This window comes from Panthera onca, chromosome D4 (assembly GCF_046562875.1).
Source record: "Panthera onca isolate mPanOnc1 chromosome D4, mPanOnc1 haplotype 2, whole genome shotgun sequence".
NCBI classification, from domain to species: domain Eukaryota; kingdom Metazoa; phylum Chordata; class Mammalia; order Carnivora; family Felidae; genus Panthera; species Panthera onca.
The window spans coordinates 41027013-41036183 of record NC_138351.1 but is presented as its reverse complement, the minus strand read 5'-3'; the positions used below and the strand labels follow the sequence as shown (position 1 = coordinate 41036183).

Sequence of the window (9171 nt, the reverse complement as noted above, 5' to 3'; positions counted from 1 at the left end):
ATGAGACATGCTGATGGCCTGGTTCTCCTGGAGAGATGCTGTGGCCCCGAGCTGAGAGCTGGGGGAAATGGAAACCCTGTGTCCTAGGCTGCACCAGCTGGATTACTGCTTCCATCGTGCTGATCTGGGCTAAGGGGAGATGCCACCAATTCTTGTTATTCTTACTGAGATTTAGTAGATTTTCGTTGAGTAAATATTTCTTTTAAAAAATTGTTTAAGTTCATTTATTTATTTTGAGAAGGAGAGAGCACATGCAGGGTAGGGACAGAGAGAGAGGGAGAGAGACTCCCAAGCAGTCTCTGTGCTGACAGAGCTCAGAGCCCGACATGGGGCTCAAACTCATGAACCATGAGATCATGACCTGAGCCGACATCAAGCGTTGGATACTTAACTGACTGAGCCACCCCTCAGGTGGCTTGAGTACCCCTTGAGTAACTCACTAAGTGCTGTATGCTTTTAGGAGAATTTCTAGAGACTTAAAATAAAAGTAAATCTTTACTAGTTATGGTTGTTTTGCTGGGTAGAAGGTTTGCAAATCTCCTCACACTGTTCTCCTAGAAATCTATTCCCCCTTGGGGAAGAAAAAAAAAAGAGGTTAGAGTGGGAAAGACCCAAAGCATAAGAGACTCTTAAAAACTGAGAACAAACTGTGGGTTGATGGGGGGTGGGAGGGAGGGGAGGGTGGGTGATGGGTATTGAGGAGGGCACCTTTTGGGATGAGCACTGGGTGTTGTATGGAAACCAATTTGGCAATAAATTTCATATATTGAAAAAAAAAAGAAATCTATTCCCCCTTCTTGTTTATAATTTACATGTGTCTCAAGGACCATTAGCCCTATGTCATTTCACTAATAGTATGCATTTATTAAAAGGATGGTAAAATATATAATCCATCTATTGATGGTCATCTCTGGATGAGGAATTATGTTGATTTAAGTCCTCCAAATATTTTATTTTATTTTATTTATTTATTTTTTTAACGTTTATTTATTTTTGAGACAGAGAGAGACAGAGCATGAACGGGGGAGGGGCAGAGAGAGAGGGAGACACAGAATCGGAAACAGGCTCCAGGCTCTGAGCCATCAGCCCAGAGCCTGACGTGGGGCTCGAACTCACGGACCGCGAGATCGTGACCTGAGCTGAAGTCGGATGCTTAACCGACTGAGCCACCCAGGCACCCCATGTCCTCCAAATATTTTAAAATTATTTTGCTCATGTATATATTTTGCCTCAAACATTTTTTTTTTGAAATAAGAAAGAAAAGCTTTTAATGAAAGAAGCAAGTAAATACAAATTATTTTTCTCTTGATGGCTGGGAAGGAAAGAGGTACCACAGGCATGCAGCCGGTTCTCCCTTTTACTGAGAGACTCTCTGTACAGAAAGAAGACTTGGTCAAATCTCTTTATAAACACGTTAATGACAGATTTCTTGGCAGACACACTAATGGCATTCTCTGATGGGAGAGTCCTTAATTGTGGAATATTTTTAGCATTGCAGAATATACCTGGCCAAAAATTGATCATGGCAAACAGACCAGGAATCTGGTTTTATGGGGTATGGCTTCCTGGAAGAAGTCACATAAGCTATTGTTGGGGGAGGTCATGGAGAAGGCATGACTGCTGGTTGACCCTCCAGCTGGCCCCGGGGCAATCAGAGGCTCATTGCTCCCTCCCCCGTCCTTGGAGTGTTGGTTCTGCTCACCGTTCCCAGAGCTGGAGCCATTTTAAGGACACAGCCTCAAGAGAGATCATCTGGCCTGAATATGTGACTGAACCCAATGAAGACCTCTGTAAAAACTTTAAAGACTGGCAGCCGAGTGTGGAGACCTACTCTTCTTGTCATCACTCAAGACAAGCCTTGTAAGTTAAGTTCCCCTTGCTTACTAAACCTGCCTTCTATCCATCTAGGGTGGTCGGCCTCTTTCTTCAGTCTCTCCTCACCCTCCATATACTAGGGCCAGCTTGAGAGCCACAGCTATGTAACTATAGGAATAAAGAAGACGTTTTATGATAGAGATAGCTTTCTGTGTGTGAAAGCAATGATTGCATATGTTAAATATTGGCAAACGACACAAGAGAGGACTTAGCAAGCTGAATCACAGGTCCCGAATCCCTCCTTGATGTTCCGTAAAGCCTCAGAAAGGGTAACGTCTCTGATTCTGGTGAGTCTGATCTGAGTATCCAATCCTTTGTGTTATTTCAGAGGCAAAATAAGAAAAACAGCGTCTTTCTTAGGATCCCTTGTGAGTTTCAACCCTTTACTGAAATGGTCTTAGAAATCACTGAACTCTTTCCAGGTAAATAATCAGTTAAATTCAGAAGAATCAGGGAGTGTCCACTCACCACCAGCACTGCTATTTATAACATAAATTAGGTGTATTTTATCAAACAATTGGGCAATGCAGCTTCAGGTCCGAACCCCCCCCCCCCCCCCCCCCCCCCCCACCGAAAACCAGTTTGCTCTAATTTGGCAGTTCACTGAAATAGTTTTCTGGGAATTGATTTTTAGTGAATTGGACAGCTTCCAGGCGATATGATTAAAAAATAAAAATATTTACGCCCGTTCCTCTGGCATTTCCATGGTGCCTGAGTATAAAGAGAAATTATTGAGAGTTGTGGGAAGTGAATACCCTTTTCCCCAATTATGAGAAATTTCATGTTTTTGATCTGTTATGTGCCTTTTTTTTTTGATCCCACATAATGAAAGATTTTACTTTATGTGTTAAACTTATACACCCATTGGAGAAAATATGAAAAAATAGAGAAAACATATAGATAGATAGATAGATAGATAGATAGATGTGTGTGGATATCTATCTATATCTATCTATCTATCTATCTATCTATCTATCTATCTATATCTATCTCATTTTTGAGAGAGAGCATGAATGAGGGAGAGGCAGAGAGGGAGGGACACAGGATCCAAAGTGGGTTCTGTGCTGATGCAGGGCTTGAACTCTCAAGCCATGAGATCATGACCAGAACTGAAGTCTAATGCTCAACTGACTGAGCCACCCAGGTGCCTTGAGAAAACATATATTTAAAGTTTTAATTGTAATTCCAGTTAGTTAACACGGTGTAATATTGGTTTCCGGAGTACGATGTAGTGATTCAACCCTTCCACACATCACTTGGTAGGTGTCCATCGCGACAGGTGCACTTCTTAATCCCCATCACCTGTTTAACCCATCCCCCCACCCACCTCCCTTCTAGTAACCATTGGTTTGTTCTGTATAATCAAGAGAGTCTGTTTTGGGGCTTGCCTCTCTCTCTTTTTCCCCCCATGCTCATTTGTTTTGTTTCTTAAATTCCACTTATGAGTGAAATCACATGGTATTTGTCTTTCTTTGACTGACTTATTTCACTTAGCATAATACTCTCTAGCTCCATCTACGTTGTTGCAAATGGCAAGATTTCATTCATTTTTTGTGGCTCAGTAATATTCCATTGTGTGTGTGTGTGTGTGTGTGTGTGTGTGTGTGTGTGTGTGAATATATATAAACATATATATAAATATATATGTGAACATATATAAAAATATAAATATAAATACACACACACGTATACACACACCACCCCTTCTTTATTCATTCATCAGTGGACACTTGGGCTGCTTCCATATCTTGGCTATTGTAAATAATGCTGCTATCACTTTGAATTAGTGTTTTTGTATTCTTTAGGTAAATACCTAGTAGTGCCATTGCTGGGTCGTGGGGTAGTTCTATTTTTAATTTTGTGAGGAACCTCCATCCTGTTTTCCACAGTGACTGCACCAGTTTGCATTCCCACCAACAGTGCCAGAGGGTTTTTCTCCACATCCTCACCAACATGGGTTTCTTGTGTTGTTGATTTTAGCCATTCTGACTGTGAGGTGATATTGCATGTAGTTTTTGTTGTTGTTGGTGGTGGTGGTGGCTTTTATTTATTTATTTTGACATTGAGAGAGTGGGGCAAGAAGAGGAAAGAGAGAATCCCAAGCAGACTCTGCACTATTAGCCCAGAGCCCAATGTGGGGCTCAAATTCACAAACCGTGAGATCACGATCTGAGCCCAAGAGTCAGGTGCTTAACTGACTGACCCACCCAGGTGCCCTCCCTCTTTTTTTTTTACTGGCTGCTTGGAGTTTATTTTCTACTGGGTCCAAGGCACACAGTTACAGGGTGTCAGGAAGGCTTGTGTGCCACTTGGATGGTAGAGTGGGATTCTCTCAACTTCCTTTTTGGTGTTTTGCTGTTTTGATATTGTCTCTGTTTGTGGCAGCCTACTGAGTTTATAGGAGGGGCTCTGATGAGCTTAGCACCTCTTGAATCCTGGTGGTGGCCATTCAGGATTGGGGCCCGGTGTTGGCTTTGCCAGGCTGGCCACGAGGCTGCTTCTTCATGGCTTCTAGGACCAAGTCACAGGTGATTGTGTTGCTGAAGGCCTGAGGAGATTCCAAGGGTTCTAGGGACTCAAACACTGTAGACATGAATAGGAGAGTGGACTTCCCAAAAAAGAAGCTTGCCCACCAGTGACCCATGGGGAGACTGGGGTGGTGAGGGGCAGTACACTCTGTACTCCCCAAGAACCATTACTGGACATGGAACTCAGGCAGTACTGGTAACAGTCATGGGTGGCCATGAACAAGCCGCTGGAGGGGATGGCTGTTTGTGGGCTGGTGGAAACCCTGGCAGTGACCCCTCACAGCCCTCAGTGCACAATCATGAATGGGGGAGGGGACGCTAGGCCACAGAAACCATTTGCAGAGACTGTTGAAGACAGTTCCACGACTGAGGCAGGGGCAGGGTCCACATCGTAGTTTTGGTTTGTATTTCTCTGATGATGAGTGATGTTGAGCATCTTCTCATGTGTCTGTTGGCCCTCTGGATGTCTTCTTTGGAGATATGTCTGTTCATGTCTTCTGCCCATTTTTAATTGCAGTACTTGTTTTTTGGGTGTTGAATTGTATCAGTTTTTTCTGTATTTTGGATACTAACCCTTTATCAGATATGTCATTTGCAAATCTCTTCTCCCATTCAGTAGGTTGCCTTTTAGTTTTGTTGATTATTTCCTTTGCTGTGTAGGACCTTTTCATTTTGATGAAGTCCCAGCAGTTTATTTTTGGTTTCAGTGCCCTTGCCTAAGGAGACATATCTAGAAAGTTGCTCCAGCCAGTGTCAGAGAAATTATTGCCTGTGTTGTCTTCTAGGATTTTTATGGTTTCAGGTCTCACAGTTAGGTCTTTAATACATTTTGAATTTATTTTTGTGTGTGCTGTAAGAAAGTGGTCCAGTTTCATTCTTTTGCATGTAGCTGTCCACTTGTTCCTGCACCATTTGTTAAAGAGACTGTCCTTTCCCATTGGATATTCATTCCTCCTTTGTTGAAGATTAATTGAGCATACAAATATGGGTTGATTTCTGGGTTTTTTAATTCTGTTCCATTGATCTGTTTCTTTTTGTGCCAGTACCTTACTGTTTTGATGACTACAGCTTTGTAATACATTTTGAAGTCTGGAATTGTGATGCTTTCAGCTTCACTTTTCTTTTTCAAGATTACTTGGGCTATTCGGGGGGTCTTTTGTGGATCCATACAAATTTTAGGATTGTTCTAGTTCTGTGAAAAAGGCTGATGGTGGTTTGTTTTTTTTTTAATTTTTTTTTTAACGTTTATTTATTTTTGAGACAGAGAGAGACAGAGCATGAACAGGGGAGGGGCAGAGAGAGAGGGAGACACAGAATCGGAAGCAGGCTCCAGGCTCTGAGCTGTCAGCACAGAGCCCGACGCGGGGCTCGAACTCACGGACCGCGAGATCGTGACCTGAGCTGAAGTCGGACGCTCAAACGACCAAGCCACCCAGGCGCCCCAAGGCTGATGGTGTTTTGATAGGGATTGCACTGAATGTGTAGATTGCTTTCGATAGTGTAGACATTTTAACAATATTTGTTCTTGAGATCCATGAGCCTGGACTGTTTTTCCATTTCTCTGTGTCATCTTCACAGAAAACCAACCAGTTTGAATACATTTTAATACATTTTCTCCATCTTTTCTATACGTGCATAGGTTTTTCTCACATGTTTGTAAATCATTCTGAACATAGTTAAAAACATTTTACTATTCCATTTAGGTCAAATACTCACTTAAGTTTATTTAAAAAAATTAAGCCTGATAGGGGCACCTGGGTGCCTCAGTTGGTTAAGTGTCTGACTCTTGATCTTGGCTCAGGTCGTGATCTCACGGTTTGTGGGATTGGGCCCCACATCAGGCTCTGTGCTGGCAGTGTGGAGCCTGCTTGGGATTCTCTGTCCTTCTCTTTTTCCACCCCTACCCCCTTGCACCCCACCCCTCATAATAAGCACAAATAAAACTTGAAAAATTTAAGCCAGATATCTCTCTGAATCACCCAATTACTCAAATGGACAGAGTCATCAGAAACTCACCAAATTGCTTGTTTTGTTTCTGCCTGATATACACTGGTTCTGTGAACATAATAGAGGGCTTAGAAGAGAGACAACATTCCCTTTAGTTAGGGGTAACACTTTAATGAAATGTACAAAAGGAACCTGATTAAGAGACATTAGCTCTCAGGTGCGTTTACCTGTCCCTTGGTAAGTCATGTAATTTCCATGACAATTTCCCAGGTGTGATGAGGTTTTGGCTATGGTATCACTATCGTCATTTCTAAGTGGAATAGCCAACAGCCATGGAAAGGCATTACCCCGTGTTTCAGGGGCTTTCCATCCTATGTAAAATACTGCTCTCACCTATAGAATTCTGTGTGGAAGAATGGACAGTCGCCAATAACAAATGCATTGTATTCAAAAATATTTTTTGGTTAATACAGTTTGGATTGGAACACATTTTCCCATGTAAATGATGTTAAACATAATGGTTCAATTTCCAGCCAGATGACTAAGAAAGAGTTCTAATAGTATTATGAGTTTTTATTTGCTTCTGTGTTATGATGAATCCTGTGTTCTACCTGGAATCCAAAAGTTCAGTGACACATCACATATAAATAGCATATGCCAATTCTAGTCTTTAAATGCAAATCTTTCCTTTTCCTCTTCTGCCTCACTGTCCACACTCCAGCATAAAAGCAGAGAGGATTAATAATATCAAAAATAATATCAGCTAGCATTTATTGTAGGCATACTATGTTCTAGTCATTGCACTGAGCACATTCTGTGTATTTTATTATTTAACTCCCACTAGTTTCCCCATTTCATGCCTAGGACTAAGAAATTCAAGTGACTTGTCCAGAGAAAAAGAGCTGTTAAAAGGTGGAACCTGGCCTGAGGACTCCAAACCGTCTCCTGCCTACCCCCAGGAAGGACACCCTCTGCAGCCATATTGGCCAAATGTTGTTTCCTTGGTAAGAATCCCCTTACATACCTTCCTCCACCCTTGGACTAGCTCAGTTATCCCTGTTTAGGCTCTCACAGCCTTGAATTTAGAGTACTCGTGACTTTTATACTAGCATTTGTGTAGTTATGTAATTAATGTCTCCATGCTCCACTAGATGGTGAGTGCCATGAGGAAAGGGACCATATCTGTCTTCACCTTTGTTCCCACGCCCGGAACATGGCCGGGTCTCTATTAATATATTCAGAACAAAAAAATGAAGTAGAAGTGAGAACATTACTTTTATGGGAGCAGAGAAGGAGGTGCATGTGTGGGCAGAATCCAGGCTTCAGTGTCTTGGGGGCAGGGTTGGGCCTCTAATATTGATGATCTAGGGGGGTAGCCACAGGTGCTGTAGCTCTTAATGCTGGGGGGCCCAGGATGTTATTAGGATCACTATTTTACCTGTCAGAACATTATGTCAACCTTCAGTCTCAATAATTGCCTTTGAGAGAATTTCCAAAGAGTTTGCCATCTGTACGGTAGTTTCTCACAGAGTTCTGTTTCCATAATCCATTGGTTCTTTAAATTTTATTTATTTATTTATTTTGCATTTGTCCAGCCTTATTGAGGTGTAATTGACAAATACCAATATGTGAATTTAAGTTATAGAGCATGTTGATTTGATACATGTATATACTGTGAAATGATTACCTCAGTGTTTTTTTTTTAATGTTTGATTTATTTTAGAGAGAGAGAGAGAAGGGAAGTGGGGAGGGGCAGAGAGAGAAGGGACAGAGGATCTGAAGTTGGCTCGGTGCTGACAGCAGTGAGCCCCGTGTGGGCTTGAACTTGAACTCATAAACCTTGAGGTCATGACCTAAGCCTAAACTACCCAGGTGCCAACTCTCCCCCTCCCCCCACCCCCTGTTCTTAATTGAGAGTCATTTGCCAAGGCCTTGATAATACCTCCAGGGGTATTGCCCTCGGTATTAAGTCTCATTCCTGCAAGTTCCCAGTGCAAACACTCTTCTACAGCCGGTCTCATCTCCTCACGGGACGCTGTCCTCCTCTGAGCTTTCCTCACCCCCCTGCCTGCCTCCAAACCAGTTCCACTTCCCATGCTCGTTCCCTTTGCTAAACCCTAGTGACCCCGCAAGGCCCTGTAAGTACCTTCTCCAGACAAAGCCTTTCCAGTCCGACCCTCCCGTACCCGTATCTGTATCTGCTAAGTCGGTGCCATGCCCTCTTCTTGCCTCCTTTTGGCAAAGAAATCTCGCCAGACGGCGGGACTGTCTGCTTTTTCCTGACTCCCCCATCGTTCCCCACCCCCACCCCCTTGACGCTGGCTGTAGTACTGCTTGTTCTTCGGTAGGTGGCACCCTTCACAAACAGAATTCCGGCGGTTTTGTTGTTTTGCTCTACAGGAGAGTGTCCCTAATGAGAGGCACAGATGCCCCGGAGCAGCTACCTCAGCTGATCTTGTTCACTAATTAGAAACATTTGCTTCCTTGGAGTCACAAAAATGTTCCCACTATTATTCTGTTTTGTGAGGGGAAACAATGTGGGTTGTTATTTAAGCGATTCCATTTTCCAGCCCTCGTGTGCTTAGAAGACCAGAAGATACCAAAACAAAGCCCTTCTTGATTATTTTTTGTTTTCAGAGAATAAGGGAGAAATCATGATTCTTCTTCCAATTTTCGTATGGAATTTTTCTTCTCATAAGATGATGACAATATTAAAATTTTGTAGGGGGATCTTTATCATGAAAAACAATTAGAAGGGGAGAATGTTTTTAAAAACACAACGATAGACTGCTAATTGGAAAGAAAAACATCAAAAACTGGG

General features: G+C 42.5%; 1 long non-coding RNA gene and 1 pseudogene across 2 annotated transcripts in view; one reads left to right on the top strand and one right to left on the bottom strand.

Moving 5' to 3' along the window:
* The first annotated feature begins 1636 nt into the window (after positions 1-1636).
* Positions 1637-9171, top strand: part of LOC144614063 (uncharacterized) — a 46000-nt gene continuing 38465 nt past the window's right edge. For both annotated transcript variants that reach the window (XR_013551594.2, XR_013551593.2), the window contains exons 1-2: positions 1637-1860; positions 7195-7354. This is a non-coding gene — a long non-coding RNA (uncharacterized LOC144614063). The remainder of the gene's footprint in view (positions 1861-7194; positions 7355-9171) is intronic.
* On the bottom strand, positions 4226-7074 carry LOC144614076 (pancreatic progenitor cell differentiation and proliferation factor pseudogene; annotated as a pseudogene).